Source organism: Festucalex cinctus, chromosome 21, assembly GCF_051991245.1.
Source record: "Festucalex cinctus isolate MCC-2025b chromosome 21, RoL_Fcin_1.0, whole genome shotgun sequence".
Classification (NCBI taxonomy): Eukaryota; Metazoa; Chordata; class Actinopteri; order Syngnathiformes; family Syngnathidae; genus Festucalex; species Festucalex cinctus.
Genome location: NC_135431.1, coordinates 18893790 through 18915141, shown reverse-complemented (window position 1 = coordinate 18915141; position 21352 = coordinate 18893790). Strand labels below are relative to the sequence as shown.

General features: G+C 43.6%; 1 protein-coding gene and 2 long non-coding RNA genes across 4 annotated transcripts in view; 1 reads left to right on the top strand and 2 right to left on the bottom strand.

The window, feature by feature from the left end:
- LOC144010755 (uncharacterized) overlaps positions 1-15031 on the top strand; it is a 38856-nt gene extending 23825 nt beyond the window's left edge. Inside the window, exon 4 of one of the 2 annotated variants that reach the window (XR_013281331.1) lies at positions 14657-15031. The gene's annotated coding sequence lies outside the window, so the exon portion shown is untranslated. Of the gene's footprint in view, positions 1-9548; positions 10020-14656 lie in introns of those variants that run through there. The other variant, XR_013281332.1, reaches the window with a different exon arrangement.
- LOC144010598 (uncharacterized) lies at positions 698-1226 on the bottom strand. Its single transcript, XR_013281264.1, has 2 exons — positions 893-1226; positions 698-741 (listed from the first exon to the last, which is right to left on the bottom strand). It is a non-coding gene; the product is annotated as an uncharacterized LOC144010598 (long non-coding RNA).
- On the bottom strand, positions 7026-7501 carry LOC144010597 (uncharacterized). The gene is made up of 2 exons (XR_013281263.1): positions 7221-7501; positions 7026-7069 (listed from the first exon to the last, which is right to left on the bottom strand). It is a non-coding gene; the product is annotated as an uncharacterized LOC144010597 (long non-coding RNA).
- Positions 15032-21352: the final 6321 nt, after the last annotated feature.

The window sequence follows — 21352 nt, the reverse complement described above, 5'->3', positions numbered from 1 at the left end:
TTTGAGACAAACATCACGATGTTTTGAGATTTACACCCACACAAGCCCTCAGATATCCACACGTCTAAAGCCCGTTCCTCCTCCATCCACGGGAGGCAGTGTTGCTGTCTCCATTGAAGGGAACGAGCCGTTTCTCGTTTAAAATTGGACACTGGAAAACAGAAATCAAGTATTTATCTGCCCTTCCATTATGAGTTTATTTTTGCACAAGTCTCCAAACAAAATGCAACCTTAGTTTGTTTTCCCTTGAGCTTGTTTTGTTTTCACTCTGCTGTTAAATTTTCTTCTTCTACACCACTAAGCGTAGCTAAGCAGCAGTTCTATTTCGTCCCTCCCGACCGCCAGGTGGCGGTGCTGTAACCAGCACGGAATTCCCCTTGTCGCGACAGCGTCATCGAGTAAGAATTACAAAAATGCTTGTACGTGGTTCCGGCTGACGTCGCACCATATATAAAAGGGAACGTCGCCAGAACACATCCTCTTTAATCTTTCTCGCACAGCGTTATACGCTCCGTGCCGTCGCGAGTAGCCTGTGATCTATTGGATCGGGGCTGCGAGTGTGTCTCGGCTAGAGATAGACCGATAATCGGCCGGGCCGATAATCGGGGCCGATATTTGACATATTGGTACATATCTGTAGTGTTTTCAACAGAGATGTTGGTGACACCAAGCTAAACCACAAATGAAGACCCTGGAGTGGAGTTGCAGCGTTTAATTGTCTTCATAAGCATGTGGTGAAAACTGTAAACACAAAAACACCAAGCCAATCGCCACACTGTAACGTCAACACAAAGAAAACAAGGTGCATCGATCTCATCACAACGATGATTCGATGAAAATAAACATTAATATCCATGCTAGCAAGTACAAAGTATAATAAAATGAAACTTACGGCATTCCTGCCTGACAATTCTACGTGGATGGCGCTGGATAGTGTTTAGGCTCGGCCCATGTGTTGTCTCTGTTCGTGCAAGATGGCGTCCCGGAAGTACGTCATCGAAAACCGGAAGTACGACATCAACAACCGGAAATATGTTAAACGATACTATTTTCCTTCTAACATAAATCAAATTGTTAATTACAAACCAAACAAAAATCCTTTTTATATAACGAACATGAATATATATTTTTAACATTACAATTTAAAGCAATAAACTAATTTACATCAAAAAAGCCGTGGAGGCAACACACTCCCCGCCTGGCCTCTCGAGGCCACTATACTCAAAACATTACACATTCAAGTCCTTTTGCAGAAGAAGAATCACTTCTGTCACTGGTCGGATAAAAGTCTTTAGAGTGCCTTGGTCCCACGCCTTTACCTCAATCTTTCTCACTCGTTTGTCTTTGCTCGGGAATGTGGCGGTGACTCTTGCCAGGGGCCAACTGTTTCTTGTGACCTGCTTATCCTTAAGCAGCACTAGATCATTGACCTGTAGATTTCTGCGAGACTCAGTCCATTTTTGTCTTTGTTGCAATGTGGGCAAATATTCTCGCCTCCAGCGTGTCCAGAACTGATTGGCAAGAGCTTGAACCTGTCTCCACTGCTTGGTATACAGGTCTTTGTCCATGAAGTCTCCAGGTGGGGGTAACAGGCAAGATTTCTGCGTAATGAGCATCGACGGAGATAGGATGAAGGGGTTCTCTGGATCAGACGAAACTGGAAGAAGTGGCCTAGCATTGATAATGGCTGTGATTTCGGCCATGAGTGTACACAGCACTTCATGCGTCAGTTGCACTTTATTTTGGAGGAGCATTGAGTCCAAAATTCTTCGGGCGGTGCCAATCATGCGCTCCCAAGATCCTCCCATATGGGAGGCGTGTGGCGGATTGAATTCCCATCTACAATCCTGGTCGGTTAGGTACTGTTGCATGGAATTATCCTTTCTTAATTCCTTTGAAGCGCCAATGAAATTGGTGCCACGATCAGAAAACAACTGTTTTGCGGGACCTCTTAGTGCAAAGAAACGACGGAGGGCATTTATACAGCTAGATGTGTCTAGAGATTCGATCACCTCAATGTGTACAGCTCTCGAGCTCATACAGGCAAACATGAGGGCCCACCGTTTGCTTTCAGCTTGCCCGCCCCTGGTGCGTCTGGTAGTTATGGACCAAGGCCCGAAGACATCGAGGCCAACGTAGGTAAAGGGAGGACAGGCTTTGAGTCGTTCTGGTGGAAGGTCCGCCATGTACTGTTGTTCTTGTTTACCACGTAATTTGCGGCATGTTACGCAGTTGTGGATTACTGAATTGACTAGTCTTTTGCCACCTAAAATCCAAAGTCCAGCAGATCTAATTGCTCCTTCCGTCAGGTGACGACCTTGGTGCTTCACTTGCTCATGGTAGTGACGAGTGAGCAAGAGAGAAACGTAACTGCCTTTGGGAAGGATGACAGGGCTTTTTTCCAAGTTATCTATTTCTGAGTGTTTGAGTCGACCTCCAACCGAAATTAGACCATTCTGTAAGATTGGGTTGAGTTTTTGTAAGGAGCTTTGTTTTGGCATTGGCTTCCTGGCAGCCATTGCAGAAAGCTCTTTCTCAAAATGAGCCTTTTGTGTCTCTTTGAGGATGAAGTTTTTTGCCTGAGCCATCTCCTCGGTTGTTCGAGGTATATGGCATTTGTGCCAGCCGTTGCATTCACTGTTTAGGTTAGTGCCGTTGAAGGATTTTGCCATGTGGATAAGATTTGCAGTTGCTCTGACCAAGGACTTAAATGTTGAAAAGTGCTCAAAACGTTTAGTGATGAGCGGTTGGAGGTATGTGACGTACGATTTAACTTCTGGCTTTATTTCACAATCTTTTCCTGGTTCAATCAAGTCAAACATTCCACTTACTTGTGTTGTCCTTGTGGGAGGACGGTGGATGAAGACTGGTCCGGTGAACCATGTGGACTTTACCAGTTGAGCTGCTGACAAGGACCTGGATGCATGGTCTGCTGGGTTTTCCTCAGTGCGCACATAGTGCCATTGTTCGGGTTTTGACGATTGATGAATCCGCTGTACTCTGTTGTGGACATATGTGTAGAACCTTTTTGACACGTTACATATATAGCCCAGCACTACCTTACTGTCTGTATAGAAATGCACTGCATCAAAACGCAAGTCCATCTCTTCCTTGATGAGATCAGCCATTTCTACTGCCAAGACTGCAGCACATAATTCGAGCCTTGGTATTGTCGGCCCTGACAGGGGAGCAAGCTTGGCTTTTCCCATTATGAATCCGACTTGTACTTCGCCATTTGTCTGTACTGCTTTTAAATAAGCTACAGCTCCTATCGCCTTAGTTGAAGCATCTGCAAATAGACAAAGTTCTCTGCGGGTTGCTGTACTGAGTGAGGTGCATGTGAAAGCTCTAGGGACATGCAATTCCTTCAAGTCCTGAAGAGAATTTCTCCATGTCTCCCACTTGCTTTGTTTGACCTCTGGGAGTGGTGTGTCCCAATCTGAACATTCTGCAGTGAGCTCTCTGAGGAGAGCTCGTCCTTGAATCGTGAATGGTGCTAATAGACCAAGTGGATCAAAAATACTGTTGACAGTCGATAGTACACCCCGTCGAGTGAACGGTTTGGTTGTAGTAGTAACTGAGTAAGTGAATGTGTCTGTCTTTGTCTCCCAAATGAGGCCAAGACTTCGCTGTGATTGCATTTCGTCATCATCTAAATTCAAGTCCTTTGCAGATGGTGCACAATCTTCGGGACTAAAGGCTTGCATGACTTCAGGTGAGTTAGAAGCGAACTTGTGCAAGCGCAGGTTGGATTCAGCAAGTGAAGCTTGAGTTCTTCGAAGCAAGTCTATCGCCTCTGCTGGGGAGGATACAGAGATCAAGCCATCATCTACATAAAAGTGCCTCCACACGAAATTGACAGTGTCGGCACCATGGTCCTTTGCTCCTGCGCAGATGGCCTTGCGTAGTCCGTAAACAGCTACGGCTGGAGATGGCGAGTTGCCAAATACATGGACTTTCATTCGATAATCGATTACTTCCTTATTCACGTCATTGTCCTTGTGCCACAGAAAGCGAAGGAAGTTGCGGTGGTCTTCTTGAACCCTAAAACAGTGAAACATTTGCTGTATATCGGCCATTACAGCAATGCTCCCTTTCCGAAAGCGGAGCAATACCCCAATCAGCGTATTATTCAAGTCGGGGCCTGTAAGGAGAACATTGTTGAGCGAGACACCGGCAAACTGGGCACTTGAATCGAAAACAACCCTGATTTGATTCTTTTTTTGTGGGTGATACACTCCAAATGTGGGTAGATACCAGCACTCTTCCCCTTCGTTTAGTGAAGGTGCTATTTCAGCATGGTCATTGGAGAAGATCTTTTCCATGAATGTCACATATTGTTTCTGCATTTCAGGTTTCCTGCTTAAGTTACGTCTTAGGGATGAGAATCTACCGATGGCCTGTTCCTTGTTGTTTGGCAGTTGCCGGCGAGGATTTTTAAAAGGAAGTGGGGCGACCCAGCTGTTATCTTCATCTCTGCACATAGCATCGTCCATGATTTTTAGGAAGAGTGTGTCCTGAATTGAGAGAGCTGGTTTGTTGTCATTTTCCGTCCTGTTGAACACTGTTTGTCCTAGCGTCTGTTCAGGTGCCGTTCTTGACCTGTTTGTGTGGTGTGTTTCCTTCAGTTGAACAAGACTGTTGCATGGTTCAAAAATAGTAGGGCGACCATTTTCCAGTACAACTGTTTTGAAAGAACTAACTGTTGGCTTGTGCAGTTTACCTAAGCACACCTCTCCGACGACGACCCAGCCTAAATCTAAGCGTTGGGCGAATGGCGCATTGTGAGGGCCATTAATTCTCTGCCTGACCTTATGTGCCTGTAAAATGTCACGTCCTAATAGCAGAAGTATTTCGGCGTTAGGGTCAAGTTCTGGGATGTACTTTGCTATGGACTGGAGGTGTGGCTGGTGTAGCACTGCACCCGGAGTTGGAATTTCACTCCTGTTGTTGGGAATGTCTTGACACTCAATGAGCGGTGGTAAAGGGACAACTACTGACCCATCCAGTGACTCAATTTGAAAACCTTCCGCCATTTTGCCCCACGTTTCAACAATACCAGAGCATGTTTTAAGGTTGTAAGACAACGGCTCGTTTTTAATGTTGAAAATTTCGAAAAACTCTGTTCTGGCTAAGGAACGGTTACTCTGATCATCTAATATCACGTAAGCTTTGATAGCCTTGTTCTTGTGACCTTTGGGGTACACCCGTGCGAGACATATTTTGGAACATGAACGACCTAGCTGGCCTAGACCGCACACGTCTGTGCAGCTTGTTGTGACGTCCACTACCTTTTCTTCCTCCCCGCCATTCTCTTGAGCCAGTGGAGGAGCCTCGTTAGTCTGTGATGAAGGACCATAGTGCATGGCTGTGACATGACTGGTACGATTACATTCAGAGCACTTTACTGTAGACTGACAGTCCTTTGCAAGATGAGTGTCTGAAGCGCAGCATTTAAAGCATATTCCTCTCTCTTTAAGGAAGGCTTTTCTCTCCTCATGTGGTTTTTTCCTAAATGTTCTGCAATTTTCGAGTCGATGAGGCTTATTATGCAGTGGGCAGTTCTTGTCAAGGTCTTTAAGGGGTGAAATATCGGTTTTGTGTACAGCAATCTGTTTACTACTCTTAAAGTTCCACTTTTCTGATTTGAGCTGTATTTGGCTGTTATGTTGGTTAAAACTGGGATCATTGCGCTTTTTTGCCTCTTTGCATATGAATTTGCAAAAATATTCAAAAGGTGGGAAGCAGCCTTGATTTTCCTCTTTATACTGAGAGCCGTGGGACATCCACCTTTCTTGAAGTCCATATGGGAGTTTGTCTACTACTGGTCCAATTCCACGAGATGTATCTAGAAATAGCAGACCAGGGAGGTATCCATCTTCCTTGGCACCTTGAATCTCTTGCAGCAGGTCTCCTAGCTCACGCAACATGACGTTGTCTTTGGCTGTTATTTTTGGAAAACTGTCTAATCGGTTGAAAAGTGACTTTTCAATTATCTCGGGTGCTGCGTAACATTCATTCAGTCTCTCCCATGCTTTACGCAAAGCGAACAAGGGGTTGTTGACGTATACTGAACGAATGCGTTTCACCTGTTCGCTTGACTCTTTCCCTAACCATTTTGTCATCAGATCTAGCAGCTGAGTAGGACTAAGTTGAACTTCAGCTGTTGCACCAGTAAATGAAGAGTACCATGCTCTGTAATTCTCTGGTCTATCGTCGAACTGATAAAGGCCTGAAGTTATCAGATCACGCCGCGCCATATACTGGGCAAATGGCTCATCTCGCTGTGAGATGCTGGCTGGGGTGGGACATTGTGGCGTAAATGGTGTGCTGAATGGGTTGAGAGAGTAATTTGTTTCGTCTAATTTGCGTTTTGTTTCGCCTCTATCATGTTTGGATATGTTGTGATTAGTTAGAGCAGTAACAATGTCCTTTGTAAGCTTTGGTTCGGAGCTGACTGGAGGGAGCTCTAAATTGTCTTCATCGGCCTGATGCCATGTCACAAATGTGGTGGGTGAGCTTACTCGTTGGCGAGAGGAAGATGGTAAATCTTGAAGGCGTGGAGACTGTTCATTGTCTATTTGGGATTGCACGTATTCACTTGTGCGTTTAATTTTTTCTTTTTCTGCTAGTGATTGTCTGCTTTCGGAGTCTTCTTGGATTGCTTCCGCTTCCTCAAGCACTTTTGCTTCAGCTACGGCAGCATCAGCTTCCTTATGTAGTGTCAACACTTCTAATTCTGCATCGAGTTTGGCCTTTTCCAACTCACTTCGTGCCTTTTCCACCTTCAACTGTGCTTCTTTGGTTGCATACGACGCTCTCACCTTAGCAGCCTCCGCTTTGGCTCGAGCCTGGGCAGCGCTTACCACTGATGCAGATGAGTGGCCTGTCCTGGAACTGCGAACGGACCTGTTACTGAAAGCCATTTTGACCACGAAGAATCATCGAAGAATGCCTTTTCACTGTAGTGTTTTCAACAGAGATGTTGGTGACACCAAGCTAAACCACAAATGAAGACCCTGGAGTGGAGTTGCAGCGTTTAATTGTCTTCATAAGCATGTGGTGAAAACTGTAAACACAAAAACACCAAGCCAATCGCCACACTGTAACGTCAACACAAAGAAAACAAGGTGCATCGATCTCATCACAACGATGATTCGATGAAAATAAACATTAATATCCATGCTAGCAAGTACAAAGTATAATAAAATGAAACTTACGGCATTCCTGCCTGACAATTCTACGTGGATGGCGCTGGATAGTGTTTAGGCTCGGCCCATGTGTTGTCTCTGTTCGTGCAAGATGGCGTCCCGGAAGTACGTCATCGAAAACCGGAAGTACGACATCAACAACCGGAAATATGTTAAACGATACTATTTTCCTTCTAACATAAATCAAATTGTTAATTACAAACCAAACAAAAATCCTTTTTATATAACGAACATGAATATATATTTTTAACATTACAATTTAAAGCAATAAACTAATTTACATCAAAAAAGCCGTGGAGGCAACACAATATCGGTATCGGCCCGTTTTATTAATCTGACGGCCGATATAAGCGATCCATTTAAAACTCCGTCTTCTCGCTTCGAATGCAGCCCAGAGCGTCTCTGTCTGTTATGGAGTCCAACTCCAGCAACGTAACGCCCATAGCAGCATTTGATTGGTTAGCCGTGCAAGAGCCAGAACCAATCAGTAGTGTATGCAGTGTATCACAGTAGCCGGTCACACACGCACCCACGGACACAACGCGAGACACATGCTTCGAAGGTAAGTTAAAAGAGAAGAGACTCCGCCGAACCTTTCACCATGATAAGCTAAACACATTGAATTATGTTGTGTATTAAATGCACTATATGAATGGAGCTGCATTGCCTTGCATTGAATCCCCGCTAGCAAACAGTGGTGTGTTCAGCTTAGCATGTAGGCTAACACCCAGTAGCTAATTCGCTACTTGAACTACTCAGGGAGGGAATCACACACATTTTCACTTAATTAAGTAAACAATGTTTGTTTGAAAGCTTCCAAATATTAACAATTGTCATTATTATATTTTCTAGTTCCATGTTAAGAGTAGAGTAACGTCATTATATTTACCTCTCGTGACGCACACATTGCATTCTGGGTCACGTCCACTACTTGTTGCATAGCGGTTATTATGCAGTTAGATGCCACAGTGACACTAAATAGAGTTTAGTTACTTTATATTGTGTTTATTTGTCGCACTGGTTTGCCATTGTGTGCCTTAAGCTTCGACGTCGATTTGATTGACAGCTCGTTGTGCACCTCGTTAAAGTCCGCTCCGTAACTAATTAAGTGTCTCAAACACCATTTAACTACACGAACGTGTTTTCTTCCGTATGTTAGGCATTAGTAGAGAAGTGCACTAAAGTATATGTGTGCTTATTTGCTCGTTTTGTCGCTCTTTTCACGTCATGTCTGCCGTCAGTTGGGACATTATCCTCTCAATGGATGCCACTAATATGTAACATCTACGGCCGTATTCGGCTGCAATTAATGTTCAGTGATGTAATTTCGTTACGTGCATCATACTTTGAATAATGAGCTCATGTTTGGTGTGTTGTATAACTTTCTCGTGTGTTAGTAACTATTCATGTGGACAGCTAAGATAGTGCTTGTTAATGTGAATTAGCAATGTTGCAGCCCAGTTATTATTTAGACAAGTAAATCTGTGCCATTAAGTGATACAGTACAGTAGTGAGAGAATAGTGTGCCCATATACACACACGTGTCTATAAGTGTAAAACACATTAAACAGCAGAAACTGGCAGCGGTCCACCGCAACAATGTCTGTTTAACCAAGTTATTCTTACTATTATTATAACCAAGTTATTTTACTCTACCTTTTTCTGCGTTGATTGGGGCATCCTAAGTGGCAGTAAACTTCATGATGAAGTGTCTTTTGACAGTTCTCTTGTAGAGAGGAGTAGCATGATATTGCTGTTCTCGATTTAAGATCCTAAGCTTATCAATACTGTCTATATGGTAACAATAACAATAATCATAATAAGGTCTACAAGAACTGTATGGTGTTCAGGGATGAATAGTTTTTCTCATGGAATTTTTTTTTTTTTTTTTTTGCTGTAGTAATAAGTAATGCCACAGCTGATGCACATTTTGAATGACAGGGTTCCTCCTATTACTTCAAAATATAAAAATATAACATTTATAGAATAAAACTACAAGTATCCCAAATGCTATAAAAGGTAATGTCACGTTGGCCCCCACATTTAGCTCCCCCCACCACCAACGTCTTATTGCAGATGGAAGGATGTAAAATGAAAAGTGCAGTGTGAGAATCCATTGTAAAGAACGGTTAGGGTTTGCATTATTCAAAAATTTGGTGCCAACATTTTAACTTTTACTGCAAATGAATATCGGCTTCAAATATTGGTTATCTGCCTCCTTGACTACCGGTAATCGGTATCGGTATCGGCCCTGAAAAAAGCATATCGGTCTATCTCTAGTCTCGGCCCCCTTGACTGCGACGGTTCAGTGCATTTTTTCTTTCGCGATGGTTACAGATAGACTGGATCTCTCCTGCCATCATTACGAGAGCCACTTTTGCCACCCCATGGCTGTGACAGCTTCAGGCCGGTGCGTGTGAGTTCGATTGTCATCTGTAACGAAAGCCGTTTGGATTGCTTTGGTATGACTTGCTGGTGCGGGTACGGCTAATAGTATCCTCTCCTAGCTTGTTTTGTGTTCGGTTGGAGTGTGTGATTTCAGGCTGACACAACTCTTGCCAGAAGCACCAGCTGCTTTGATGTTGCTAGCTAGCTAGGGTGCTGTTACACGCCGACTGTTTATGACGCCACATAGAGCTGCTCGCTGTGTGTGCGCCCTCTCATCGTGAGGCCGATCCGCCATTTCGGTGCAGCTTCGGCACATCGACCGCGTACGTGACACTTCCATCGCGTGTGGTCGCTCCCTCCTCACGGTGTCTGCCGCCGTTGTTGCGCGGAGCTCCGTTTGATTCCGTTGGTGACGGGGCGGCTCGCCTCCTATCCCAGACGAAGATAGCAGCATTTCGGCGCGCACTCATTGACTGCGCAGCGATTGCAAGCTGCTATGGAAGATGCCACCAGCTGTAAACAATGTGGAGGCTCCTTCCAGCCGGAAGAAGGCCGCACGGACTGCTGCCTCGACTGTCGCTCAAGGGCTGACGCAGCAGCGGCCCACCCCCCTGGGGCCACTACGTCGACTGATGTACTGCCGCAGCAGACCTCGGTAACCGAGCTGGGGAGGCCGGCGTCGGGAGTGGAGCCAGCTTTTCAGCTCGGCCGCGACAGGAGCACTTGACTGCTCAAGTGTGCCAATGACTCGAAGCAGAAGTTTGCTAGCCTTACCAGGCCGTTTGTCCCTGCAAGCCCTTGGCTGTGCCAGCCGCCCCTTTGCTGCGGGCTGGACAGACTTTTCGTCATCCAGGGGGTTCCGGGGCTCGTCGGCCCTCGCGGAGACAGGGGACGGATGCCCGTGGGGATCGTTCCTTTGAGCGAGGCCAACCCAATCGTCCCCGGCCTGCACGCACTGTACACCATCCCTCCCGGAATCCGAAATCCGGGAGGGCTAGGGATTGAGCCCGTGGGGCCGGCAGTCGGTTACTTTTCCTGTCGGCAGCTCAGTTGCTGGGCTGCCCTCGCCTCGGACCCATGGGTGGTTTCAACCTTAACTCATGGGTACAGGATTCAATTCCGACGCCGGCCCCCTCTCTCCAACCGGGTCAGAGAGACGGTCATCTGCGACCCGGTGAGGGCACTGGCTCTGGATCAGGAGCTAGAGGCCCTCCTAGCCAAGTCCGCTATCGAGGCAGTGGATCCCTTGGCTCATCCAGGGGGATTCTACTCCCCCTACTTCCTCATCCCAAAAAAGACAGGCGGATTCCGCCCTATCCTGGATCTGAGGGGGCTCAACCGTTATCTCGAGGTGCTACCTTTCCGAATGCTCACTACGTCGGCCGTGTTGAGGACAGTCGCCCGGGGAGAATGGTTCACCTCAATCGACCTGAAGGATGCTTATTTCCACGTCCCTGTGGCCCATCAGCACAGGAAGTTCCTCCGCTTTGCCTACAGGGGTCGTCACTGGCAGCTCAGAGTGCTCCCATTTGGTCTATCACTCTCTCCCAGGGTGTTCATGCGGGTGGTGAAGGCAGCCCTTGTACCCCTGCAGTCGCAGGTGATGAAAGTGCTCCCGTATCTGGACGACTGGCTGATATGCGCACCGTCCAGGGCTCAACCACTCCGAGATACGAGCGTGCTTCTGGAACATGTGGCAGATCTCGGCCTCAAGGTCAACCTGGAGAAGTCCTCCCTTGTTCCGTCCCAGAGGACTTTGTTCATAGGGATGTTGTTAGACACCACCTCCATGACAGCTCGGCCTTCCCCACAGAGGGTGGACGATGTGCTGCGCCTCGTCTTTCTCTTCCGGGCCAACGTGAAGCTGCTGTACGTCCAGTTTCTGCGGCTGCTGGGAAAACTGACATCCCTGACGGCCCTGGTGCCGCTGGGCCTGCTGTCTCTGCGGCCATTACAACGGTGGCTGAACAGTTTCCGCCTCAATCCCCTGCGGGACCGTCATACGTGTCTTTGTGTGGCCAGGCGGTTTGTCGTTGCTCTAGTGCCGTGGCGGCGCAGGTCAGTTCTGGCTGCGGGAGTTCCGCTGGGAGTGGTACCAACACGCCACGAAGTGGTCACCACCGATGCCAGTTTGAGTGGCTGGGGTGCAGTTTGGCAACACAGAACTGTGCAGGGTCAGTGGTCTGCTGCGGACAGCTCGCTTCACATCAATGTGCTGGAACTGCAAGCGGTGCATCTGGCCCTCATTCACTTTTTGCCAGATGTGGCGGGGAGACACGTTCTGGTGCGGTCGGACAACACCTCCACTGTGTATCACATCAATCATCAGGGAGGGACGAGGTCAGCCCAGTTACTTCGGGCCGCACAACGTCTTCTCAAGTGGGCTGCTCCCCGCCTTGCCAGCCTGCGGGCGGTGTTTCTCCCAGGCATTGCCAAACAGTTGAAGGACGCTTTGTCCCGCCATCGTCCGCCTCAGGGAGAGTGGCGTCTCCACCCGGAAGTGGTCGACGATGTTTGGAGGCGCTTCGGCAGAGCGGCAGTCGACCTGTTTGCCTCCGAGGAGTCCACTCACTGCCTCCTCTGGTTTTCTCTGAGGGAGAGGAGTAGCCCACTAGGCCAGGATGCGTTTGCATACCCTTGGCCGAGAGGTCTCCTGTATGCTTTTCCTCCTCTCCCCCTCGTTCACCTGACTCTTCAAAGGGTCCTTCAGGAGGGTCACACGATGTTGCTGGTGGCCCCCTTTTGGCCGGCCCAGACGTGGTTTCCTCTTCTCAGGTTTCCTCTTCCTTTGCTCATCCGACCCGTGGCCACTGCCCGCTCGGCTGGATCTTCTGTCCCAGCAAGGGGGGCAGATTTGGCATCCCGATCCTCGTCGGCTCAGGCTGTGTGTCTGGCCGCTGGAGGGCGTGACTCAGGGTTGAAGGCGTGCTCGGCGTCTGTCAGGTACACGATCCTGAATGCCAGGGCCCCTTCCACTCGTTTGCTGTATGCTAACAGGTGGAAGTTGTTTACTGAGTGGTGTGCCAACAGCGGATTGGACCCCATGACGTGCCCTATTCCGGCTGTTTTGGAGTTCCTTCAATCTGTGTTTGACAAGGGGCGCTCCCCTTCTACTATCAAAGTCTACGTGGCGGCGATTTCAGCTCGCCATGTTACGCTTGATGGCAAATCAGGGGCTTGCCATGGTCTCGTGTCTTCCTTCCCTTCGCCTTCGTTCGCGGACCCCGCCTCGGGTCCCCGCCTGGGACCTTCGCTTGGTTCTCGACACACTGTGCAAGCCCCCCTTTGAGCCGCTGGCCGAGGTGGAGTTGCGGTGGTTGTCTCGTAAGACGGCGTTTCTACTTACAATCGCTTCCGCAAAGCGGGTGGGGGAGCTCCACGCTCTTTCTGTTAGTCCAGAATGCCTGCGTTGGCACCCCAACGACGCAGGGGTCACATTGTGGCCAAATGTGGCTTTTGTGCCCAAGGTTTTGTCGGGCTCCCATGCCAATCACCCTATTCGCCTTGCGCGTTTTCCTCCGACCTCAACGGACGGAGAGGCCGCTCCAGGCCTCTGCTGTCCTGTGAGGGCACTCCGTTCTTATTTGGAGGCTACGACTCGCTGCCGTACATCCACCCAGCTGTTTGTGTCTTATGGCGGCCCAAACAACGCCTCTCTCAATGGATCTGAGAGTCATATATTAATGTTTGTTTTGCTCCAGAGTTGCTCGGATGTCACAAGCACGCAGTGGGGCAGAAAGCTGCATGCGAATGAACATTTTAAACGCTCCTTTTCTCTCATTTATCACCTATCTTGAAAAAGCCTCATGCAACAAATCACATTAATGACAACTATGTAGACACATACTGCACGCATTACATCATCGCGCCGCGCAACAATATGCCCCAATAGTAACTTCACCCGCCCGCGCCGCGCAATTGCCATTAAAGGCTAAATAAAACGCACAAGACACAAGACAATAAGGAATGAAAAAAAATAGCTACAAAAATAGTCTGGTGCAAGCATCTTTGCTATGGAGATATGGTTTTGTCATGCAAATAAATAAATGCGCGCGTCACTAAAGTCTGCCATAAACGTTCACAAAGCGATCTACGCAGCCGTGATTCTGGATGGAGATCCATAAGCAACACATTGGGAATATTAACAATAATAGGGTGGCCTATTGATCGCCTAATTTAGAGACAATTTAGTAAGTCTGAGTAAAAACAATACAATTGTGTAAGCGGTTAAGAAAATTGATTATTATTATTATTATTATTATTATTATTATTATTCCTTTCCTTATTTAAAAGATAAAAATCTGACTCTGTGCGCCATGCGGCTGCATTATTGTGACGCGCGTCCTGCTTGCTTTTATTGGCCTTTTGTGACTCGACCTCTTCAATGAGGGTTTCAATGTGTACTGTACCTTGTTTTAAAATCTTTATTTATATATTTTTTTTTATTTTTTTTTATTTTTTATTTTTAGGACCTATTGGTCACACGAAAATTCTAGTACAATATGGTGACTTTAGATTTCTTTCTTGCCTCTCATTGACCGTCCAAATTGTTTTGATTTGGTGTTCGCCGACACGGGCTGCTTATTAATACGCATGCTTTCCATTGCCAAATATGGGGTGGAATAGGCGGACTTGGGGCGGGGAACAGCGTGGAATCTGCTGCACACACCGGTTGGGATCATGTGGCATTTATAAAGGGAACTTGCGTGCAGATTTGCGTATGTGTGTATACGCATGGTTTTATAAATCTCATTTTTTTCTGCTTACGTGCGTTTTGAGTTTCGTTCGTACGTACATTTCTGCGCAGGTTTTCACGCACAGTTTTATAAATGAGGCCCCAGGACTGCAGGTGCATTTGATATGCGCGGTCACTCCAAACCGTCAGGTTTTGTTTCTCCGAGAGAGGAAAAAAAAGACGCATATAGTAGCACGGCTATAAACACATAATACATTCATATTTTATCATTTGAGCCATGCTTGCTTACTACTGAATTCACTTTGTCATGATCTGTACTGTCAGGCTGTGCTCTCAGGTTGTTGTTTTTTTTTACTTGCAGTAGCGATCTGACCAGTGGATGGGTCCCAGGAGACGCACACCTGCAGCCACTCCATAATTAGTGTGTGTGTGTATATAAGGCAGCTGAAGTAAGAGTCACTTGTCGGACTATTCGTTTTGCTCACCTCCTTAGCCCAACTGGAGTCTCGACTTCCTGATCTTGATCCTGTTCCTCGACCACGTTTAGCCTCGCCCGTTTTGATCTTGTTTCTGTATTCTTCTGTAAGTACTTTTATCTGTTGATTCCGGTCTTTCTTGCTGCCCTTTTTGTTCGGCGCAAGCACTTTGTTTGTGTAGATTACCGCGTTTTGACGTGCGCTTTTTGTTCTTCTCGTTCCTTGCATTTGCAAGCGATTTCAGTTGAACTTTGTTTATTGTGTGCTCTGTGTAACAATTAAATTTTTGGGTTCCTACTTGGTGTCTGCATTTTTGGGATCCGCTGCTTACACGTAACACTTACTGTTTTTCGTTCTTTTCAGCAAACAGCAACTGCTTTTCTGTTCTACCAAGAGCATGATGAGAAATTTTGCATCGTCAGTAAAAGAAATGCCCCAGGAGTTTTAATTAGTGACACTAAGTCTTTACAAAATCTCAAGTCTTGTGACGCGTGCTAGTGTGACGATAAGTGTCTTTTTCAAGTGTCAAAGTCTTCTGACTTACAAGTAACATTAAATGTCCAAAACTCCCTGTGACCTCACAGAACTGAACAAAAGCTCCTTTTAAGACAATTTACCAAGGTAGAAATGTACATTTCTTTATTACCTTCAACAACACAGTAACGTACAGTACAGGATAATTGCACAGTCTCACCAAGAGATATAGCAGCATTATGACTAAAGAGCCACATCTAAAGACAGTCAATAATAAACAAGAGTCTTGGCCATGTTAAAAAAAACGACAATATTCACTTTAGATACACTGAAAGTTTGTTAAATGCAGTTCAACACAACGCCATTTTTTAAAACGAAATCTAACTTGAAGAAAGATCAGTTTAAACCATTTTAATAGCCTGCCTTCATGATGAAATATCAAAACAAATTCCGACAGTCTTTCACTGCATCCCAGAATTGGCGTTAGAAGCATTGATTGTAGGTTTTGTATTAAAAAAAAAAAAAAAAAACGGAACGTTGCACTGGGGATGGAAAAAAAAACAGAAACAACTCACTGAGGAGTTGTTTGGGTGATTCCAGAATTGGAGGACATTTGATGTCCCACCCATCAAATTTTCAAAAATCCTATTAAATACCGGAACATGCAGTTTCTGAATAAAGTTTTAAATGTACAATAAAAATTTTTCCATACTCTTAAAATAAAAGTGCTGGCAAAAATGTTATACTAATAGAAATATGGCTGCATCTTTTAGTCGTTAATACAGTAATTTCATAAAATTAAAAAGATGTACTGTAAAAAGACAAATGAGCTATCTAATCTTTAAAATTTGTGAAATTCTTCATATTTTTAAAATTGTAAAATATAACTTGACCCCAGTCAAAAAGAACTTTAAATTAATTCAAAATTAATGCACTAATTTTGACACCCCTAATATATATATATATATATATATATATATGAAGTTTTCAATCATTTTTGTAATTTTCAACTTTTCAATCATTTTGAAGCCCAAAATCTCCTCCAATTCTGGAATGACCCATTTACTGCAATCTGAAGGTGATGGTTCTTACATAACTGTAATAAGACTAAAAACTTGGCATGCTTCCTGCCAAAGGTCATTCAACAAGCCAAAGTTGAATTGTGGAAGGGATTCTCATTGGAACATAAAAGTATGCTGTATTTGGAATGTCCATCAACAAAACCAGCCTTGATTTCACTATAACTTTGCAAAGGCATCATTTGTGTGTTCATGAAACAATAATTTTTAATCCCGATAGCTACAGTGCAACACACGATTCACATATTGTTTTGGCACTGCATTAGGCTGATTTCCAAACTTTAATATTGTCACACTGCATTTTGTCTTCCATTTAAAGTAGCAGAACGTTTTACTCTCATGAGAATAGACTCCCACCACATTCGTACAGTGTACTTGTACACATATATACACACATTGCTATTGTCATTTTTCATTTGAAAAATTTGTACAAACTATACACAATAGTACGAACAGTCGTTCTTTCACAAGAAGGGTGGACCAATCCTCAGCAGTTTTCACTGTTTAAGGTCAGTTGAAGCAAAGCTGAATTGATGGTGACTACCAGGGAAAAAAAAATATTGTCCAATCATGTTTATTTTGATATTCCCCAATCTTTGTGAAGTAACGGGGGAGAGGGGGGGAAAAAAAAAAAAAAAAAAAAAAAAGCTATGATGTGTCCACTACAGAGGACATTTTTTAAAAACTTAAATGCTCGGCTCAAATACAGATAAAAAATTTCTATACTTTGTGTTCTTAAGAGTCTTATAGAAAACATGTTAACATTTAAAGCCTAAATGTTCAATAAAAAGTTTTATACACTTACTTTTCCTCTTCCCTAAAAAGTGCTTGCACTGAGGGAAGCCATTTTTCTTTTATGATGCAATCAAAGGTAGCAAAGCCCCACCCCTACACATTTGGCCTCACTGGAAAGCTCTGAATGTCCTCTATAGAGCACAAAATGAGTTAATTCAATCATATGCACTGGGTGGGAAAGATTCAGCTTAAAAAAGGTCCACTACAGAGGACAAATTTGAATTGCTGGTAGTCAGGAGGATACGGTCTAATAATTCCACAGCAATCTAAACTAAATTAGCAACAGCATTACAGAATATACAATACACAAATGGCTTGGATCATGTGTGGAATTGTGATTTCCAGATACAAGGAACTGACCTGCACTGAGGATGGCTTTACATGACATTCAATAATGTTTTAATGTGCCCCTATATTTAACATTCCCTTTAACTTTGGCAAAACGTACCAACTACTATTGACTGATATAGTGGAAAGTTTGCATTTTGTTTCTAGTAGATGTCAAAGCAAATATATACTACATTAGAATATAATAGGGCTGGGCAATTAATCAAAATTAAATTGTGATTTTGGCTTAATCTTATAAACATAACCAAAGAAGATTTTTCAATCGGTTAATCGTCTAGTCATTTTAATTTTGCATTACAAAAGCATTTCCCCTGATTACTGTTTATTAACCAGTGATTGGTGTTTATTTTGTACTTTGTATTTATATAGCGATTAAAAAAAAAAAAAAAGTAGATTGATGTATTATATTAGCGGTTCACTCAATGTTTTCCAAAGTAAAAACATGTTTGCAAATGTCTTATTTTGATTAAGCACAGAAGATAATCAGTCTTCTTTCATCAAGGACTTCAGAAATCATTGAACAATTACTGTTGTATGCTGAATAGGGATATAACGATAAGCGCAATATCGTGATATCAAAACTGCCACAATATCGTCATCGTCATGTTCACAATATTTAAATGCAACACATCTATTAAAAAAGTCAGGTTGATTTCCATTTGTGCAGTTCTAGCACCCTCTCGTGGCTATTTTTTAGTACAATTTAATTTCATTAGGGATGTTCTGGCCCTTGTATGTTTTAAAATCTGCACTAATTGCCAGATGAAGGGGAATGTAATATGTCTGTGAAGCAAGTCAACATGTGGAGGAACTTCATGTATGCGTGCATTAACAACATAACATAATAATAACATAATAAAACATAATAACATAACATTGATGTTATGTACAAAAGCACAATATTGTGCTTTTTTTTGTATGAGCTAATAATTTTTTGTACAATATTGTGACCTTTTTTAAATATCGCCAACCTCCCTACAATTTCGGGATAATTATAGTATCGTATCGTGACATCCCTAATGCTGAAATCAGTAGATTGGATAACTTGAAATTAAAAAAGGGGTCTAAAAGATTACTCGATTACTAACATAGTTGTCGATTAATCTGATAATGATTACTTGTCGATTAATCGATTAATTTCGACAGATTTATTTGCAAGTTCTCGGCATTGTGTAGTCTACCCTGAATGCACCGTGTTGCTTGACAAAAATAATTACACTTTTTTTTTCCATATTTAAATAAACGTTTTGTTTTACCATCCGTGCTTATGCTAAAGTCAATGTAAAATCCCATTGACTCGCTAGTTGGTAATTAGCATCGACCACCGGGAGAGATATTGCTTCAAATAACCAATATTCACACACAAACGCTGTCGGAACATATACACACGGGTAACATAACAATACTCAAAGGCACATATACCACACTATATTTAAATAATAATAATAATAATAATAATAAAAATAAAATAATTTATTACTACTCCTACTTATCTGATTGTGTCTGCATGCATGCCCGGCATGACACTGTCCCTAAGAGGCCAACACCCATCCACAGGAACTGTCATTATTGATTTTAAACATTGCTATTATTTTAGTATTCTTATTTTACTTTGCTACCATTTTAATTTCTGGTGGTTCTTTCAATTTACATTTAAAGTTCAGATTTCAAGGATTCCAGGAATTACAACACATGTTTCCCCCTGATATGGCACAAAATGACATACCTGAGGTTCAAGGTTAGCTTATAAAAATAAAACAACAGAATAAGATAAAAATAATCACACAGAGTTAAGGTAGATGCTTAATCACAGTTTGAATGTGTACAAAGATACAAGTTATCAAAGGTGTGGATGTAGCGGTATGCAAATGCAAGAATTTCACATATTTTACAAGGTCATTTTTGTAAATCAAATAAAAAGACAAAACTTCAAAATAATCGTGTGCAAGATCAAGAATATTCAGCATGCAAGGATGAATGTGCATGCGACTATGAAGATAGTCTTGATTAGTTGAGTTTTTGTAAATGCTAAGTTTTGAAATAATTGTTTCATTAATCGTGATTATGTCAACTTAAAAAAAATATATTTTTTTAGATAATAGCCCAGCCCTATAATATTAGACTATTTGTATAGAAACCTAATAAAATATTTATTCAAATTCTAGATTGCTTTGTGTTTTGTTTTATGGGAACAATTCAACTTCAACATGATTAACTAATTCTCATAAGATGGATAAAATAATGGCAGTAACATCCCTGTTGTCCCAGAGACCAGAACATCAGTATTTGTTAGGAGGTGTAAAAAATAAAAAAAATAAAATAAAAAATAGGCGATTTGCTCAGATTCTGGCAATCCACATTATACTACTGGATTTTGGAACGTACCATCATTGTCTTGTCATCAGGCACAGAAATGTAGTGTGAACCTTGTGACTACAAAATTGGACAGTTTGTTTTGGACCATTTGGTCTTTGTAGTGATCAATAATTCAATTGAATGGGAAAATCTCTCTGAAAGTTTGGAACTCTTAGTTTCCCATATTTTACTCTACAGAATGACGCTATGGACGTTTACAGTAACTTCCCATTGCTAACTAGTGTCATAAACTACAGCAGGGGTGCCCAAGTCCGGTCCTCGAAACGCACCCGATTGAGATGATCAGGATCATTGTCAGGCTTCTACAAAGACTGCTGATGAGCTGATCATTTCATTCAGGTGAATTGGAGAGGGAGACATCTAAAACAGATTTAACAAATGAAGATGACTTTGTACTGTTATGTACAATTTCTGTTAGAGACACATCGCTGACAGACTCCACTGTTTGTGTTCCTCTGCAGAGTTGAATCCAATGGTAGTTACTCTGTGTTAGTGATACAATGCACACTATTAAAACTCTTTGACCACCAAAAATGTTTAATAACGATTAGTAAAATCACGATGTATGCCGCCATAAACGTTAAAGGGATCGTTCGGATTTTTTAACACGAATCTCAATTTCATCCTCACCTCCAGTGTGTGCGGTCAGCACTGACTTACCCCTGACAGCGTTCTGTGACACGAGTTCTGGTCCGGTGTTGGACGAGAGAAAAATAGTCCAGCAAGTTGTCTGGGGTCACCGAAATAAACCGTTTTTCTTCTAAAAACAATTTGTGTTCAAAAGAGTGATACATTTGCATCACAATACTCTTTTCTGAAAAAGTCAGACGCCATTACCGCCAGGCACTACTCTTCTGTTCGTTCGTATCACTGCGCGTCGCCCTGTAGACGGCTAATCGACGCACTGCAGCCAGCTAGCTGATTCTTCCGCCTTTGAAAAGACAAACAACTTCTAGCGGAAGGATCAGCTAGCTGGCTGCAGTGCGTCGATTAGCCGTCTACAGGGCGCCGCGCAGTGATACGAACGAACAGAAAAGTAGTGGCTGGCGGTAAGGCGTCTGACTTTTTTCAGAAAAGGAGTATTGTAATGGAAATGTATCACGCTTTTGAATACAAATAGTTTTTAGAAGAAAAACGCTTTATTTCCAAGACCCCAGCCAGCTTGCTGGACTATTTTCCTCTCGTCCAACACTGGACCAGAACTCGTGTCACAGAACGCTGTCAGGGGTAAGTCAGTGCTGATTGCACACACTGGAGGTGAGGATGAAATTGAGATTCATGTTAAAAAATCCGAACGATCCCTTTAAATGACGTCAGAGGTGGCAAAACCAAGTCCAAGAAAGTAAAAACCCTGCCGCAATTTTGCTTTAGCCCTTGTGCTAGCTCGCGAGCTACCTATCTCCCCGGGTGCTCTATTAGCTGCTAGGGAGCTAGCTAGCTAGCACAAGGGCTAAAGCAAAACTGCGGCAGGGTTTTTACTTTTTGGACCTGGTTTTGCCATCTCTGAAT